Below are 3,699 nucleotides of genomic sequence, written 5' to 3'. Positions count from 1 at the left end.
ATTTTTACAATTTACTTCCACTTTCAACACGGAGGCCATAGCATATTTAGACATCTGGTTAAGTAAAAATACAACATCGGGTTGTTACACGCCCAAAATCTTTAGGAAAAGTACATATTCTAATTCTTTCCTCCATTTTTCTAGCTGCCACCCTTTTCATCAGAAAAGATCTGTCATCAAGGGTCAGCTAGTTAGGGCTTCTCGCATTATCAGCCAAGAGGAAGATTTTGTACAAGAATGTACATTCTTAAATAATCTTTTTCTGCATCGTGACTACCCAGAATCTTTGCTGGATTCTTTAATTGAGGAAATTAACTTTAAACAAATCAAGTTTACAAACCCATTTTGGCTATTAAACCATCTGTTTGTAATAAATTAATAGATTCAGATTTGTCAGTGCACACAGTTCCTTGCGAGTCAATTTCCAGCAATAACCAAACATCATACTGTAGTTTTATAACCACATTTAATGCACAAAGTAACCTTTGCACTAAAATCATGCGGAAAAAAATGGGAATTGTTCAGATCTAATCAAAAATTATTTAATAAACTTGGTAGCACACCAAATTTCGTTTTTAAACCTGGAAGCAACCTCAAGATCATATTGGAAAAACAGCGTATCAAGGTTCCCAGAATAGTTGGGATGACTAAATGTGAGAACTGCAATTACTGTAAAAATGTGGAAGTAGCTAATTTCTTTGTGGTAAATGGACAACAATACAAATTAAAATCTAGGTTTAATTGTAATTCCAGGTTCACAGTCTACCTGGTTAGATGTACATGCTGTCCAGCCTTTTATATAGGTAAGACGGAGCGTAGACTCAGAGATAGAATGTATGAACATTCGTATGCAATTAGCCATAATAAGACTGATAATGCACTGGCAAAGCACATTCATCTTAATGTGGACCATCAGTTTAAATTTATGGCAATTGATAATGTACCACAGGACATTAGAGGTGGACCTTTCCCTCTTAAACTTGAAGAATTGGAGTTAATGTGGCAGATCAAACAATGCATACAATGTTCCAGGTCTAAACGAATCCTGCTCCATCAGTAGCATTCTTAAACGGAGGAGTTTGCAAAGATGATATATATTATTAAATTGTAATTGTTGGATATTATTGTATTAGTTCATTAGTATACTAACTAGATTAATTCGTGTTTGACATGGTTTTAGTAATGTACATGAGTTTCTTTAGGGTAACAATGTATTTCTTACTTAACATTTTTTATTTTATAAGTTAGTGTTATTTTTACTTATGGTTTGGTATGTGTGTATATGAAGTTGTAAAATATATAGATTGTACAATAGAAAGTTTTGATGTTCCACTTAATTTAGGTTTTATGTAATTTTAGTAATTGTTAGTTAAACAGCAATTACCAGTTAATTGTCCCGCATTTTTTGGATCAAGTGTTTTTAAAAGGATGACGTAATTTTATGTATTTTCACTTCTGATGAAGTTTGCATGAATGCAAACGAAAAGCGCTTTAAGTTCTTATCATATTAAATTAGAGTGTTTACTCTAGAGTTGCTTGGACTTGTTTCTGTTGTTAATAGTTTCTTGTGCCGTGGAGTTTTCTCCGTTCTTAACTATAATAAACAAAAATAAAATAAAAAAACTTTATATCAGTTAAATAACACACATACATATGGATACACACATCAAAAAAAAAATAAATAAAAAAATAATATATATATATATATATATATATATATATATATATATATACATACATATACACACACACACATACACACACAGTGTATTTTCAATATTTTTATACAAATGTGGGCTTCAGACAGATTTCAAATGCCAAGAGAGTAGTGAGACTGTAAAATGATGGCAGCACTGTTAATACATATTATCTACTGGAAACTGTTACAATCACTTAATGCAATTGCTTCGATCCTAAAACTGCCAACAGAAAGTCTTGTACACCCAGGCAAGCCACACAAACTGCATTCGGGTTGCAAGAATCACCTGTAAGAAATGCAACTGCCATATGCACTGATACCACCCCACATTCTGATCAGTCTTTTAGAAGAGGTCATTATAGTTTCCACTGAGCAAACACTATGCCAGTCAAGACTGTAAAAGGGTCACCAAGATAGCATTCCAAATCACCACAGTGCTTCGCTCACTACATGACCTGCAACATCTTAAAACACCTCTACTTTTTTATACAAGATATTAAAAGTACATTACTTACTGTGCTTCAGTCTCATCCACCATATCACATCTACTGTAACAGTAAGTTCTTCTGACACTGTGTGCCACTCTATTATGACTTCTGGGGGGGGGGGACTTCCAGACCACTAAACTATTTTCTCTACTCACATATGATATCAACTCCCAGTATATAAGATAATTGAAAAGCAACAGGAGACCGTTATTAAAATGAAAGGAAATCCAATTACCTATGTGTTACATTTTTAAGAAATACGTAGTAACACTTAGTTGGCATCATGGCACATCCTGGAAACTATCAGATGGGAGCTCCCTGAAGGGGAATAAAACCTATATGTTGGGTCTGAGAAAAAAAGGCATTGGCACGGCCTAACTGTTAACACTACCGAACTGCCTCCACGACCCTTAACAAGTTAAGGAAATCAGATCTTAAATACATATTCAAAACCATAAAGAAGTGTTAAAAAAAAAAACAAATAAACTCACCGCCACCTTACAACCAACAACGATGCATCTGCGAGACGGTTTGACTTCTGCGCCGTAAGGACACCACCTGTAAACTGTGAAAACTACTCTCTTAACAACCCACCACCTGAAACTGACTTTTTACTAAACAAGGGTAAACAACCCACCAGGTACAGCCAAACTGAAAATCTGAGCTAGAGACCACTTACGTTTCCTTCAAGCGTTGCGTCGCTATGATCCGGTACTCCACGTCAGCCAGACCCTTACTGCACGAGTTCCGGGTTCCATACTGACTGTACAGACATTAAGGGGCGGAGCACGTCAAGAGTTTCGAACTTCTAGACGTCTGCAGAATACAGTTGTTTGTCGGATATGGTATTTAATGTTCGTGTATTTACGAATTTAGATGTGGGTTTCTGTATTAATGTTGGATTATTTAGTTAAACTTTTAACTGGGCTAGCCTTACTGCTTTGCAATGCGACGTAACGCTACATTAGTAAATATTTTGCAAAGACTGTCAGAGGAGATCGTGCAATCCGTATTCCATTTACAAAATATTAATTTATTTTCTTCGCCATCTCTAAATATTATCAGTACACGCTTAAAGCGTTCTTTTATGCTGTCTTTACAGCTGTAGAAATAGTTAAGCATTTCTTTCTAAGCCAGTTGTATACATTTCTGTTATAGACGTTTGGGGACGACCATAGACGTATTAACCTGAACAGAAGCAGAATGCTTCGCCACACACCCTTGAAGTGGTAGAACAGGTTTTTTGGAAGCTGTTAGCTAGTTGCTACATACAATGCTTATTGCCTCCTAAAATTTGCGCTGTTTTTTTTTTTTTTTTGAACACTTCCTTTATAATGCTTTTAGTATACTGACTTGTAAAAAGTTAATCTAGCTAAAACAAAGATGGTACGTAATAATGAAAATTAGCATTCTGATAGAACAGTACACTGCTGCAGTGGTGATTGTTGTTTTACAGTTTTTCGTTTCCTTATAGAATGTATTGTTGGCACCTGTCAGGAAAATTTCCAGTCA

General features: G+C 35.1%; 1 protein-coding gene across 2 annotated transcripts in view; it reads right to left on the bottom strand.

The window, feature by feature from the left end:
* TM9SF1 (transmembrane 9 superfamily member 1) overlaps positions 1-3,337 on the bottom strand; it is a 320,432-nt gene extending 317,095 nt beyond the window's left edge. The window contains exon 1 of one of the 2 annotated variants that reach the window (XM_044058483.1): positions 2,867-3,337. The gene's annotated coding sequence lies outside the window, so the exon portion shown is untranslated. The other variant, XM_044058482.1, reaches the window with a different exon arrangement.
* Between the last annotated feature and the right edge of the window lie 362 nt (positions 3,338-3,699).

The sequence above is a fragment of the Protopterus annectens genome, chromosome 16.part0 (genome assembly GCF_019279795.1).
Source record: "Protopterus annectens isolate FY-2018-M chromosome 16.part0, PAN1.0, whole genome shotgun sequence".
In the NCBI taxonomy this organism is placed as follows: domain Eukaryota; kingdom Metazoa; phylum Chordata; order Ceratodontiformes; family Protopteridae; genus Protopterus; species Protopterus annectens.
Note: the sequence above shows the minus strand (reverse complement) of the source record. Positions and strands in the feature narration are given on the sequence as shown.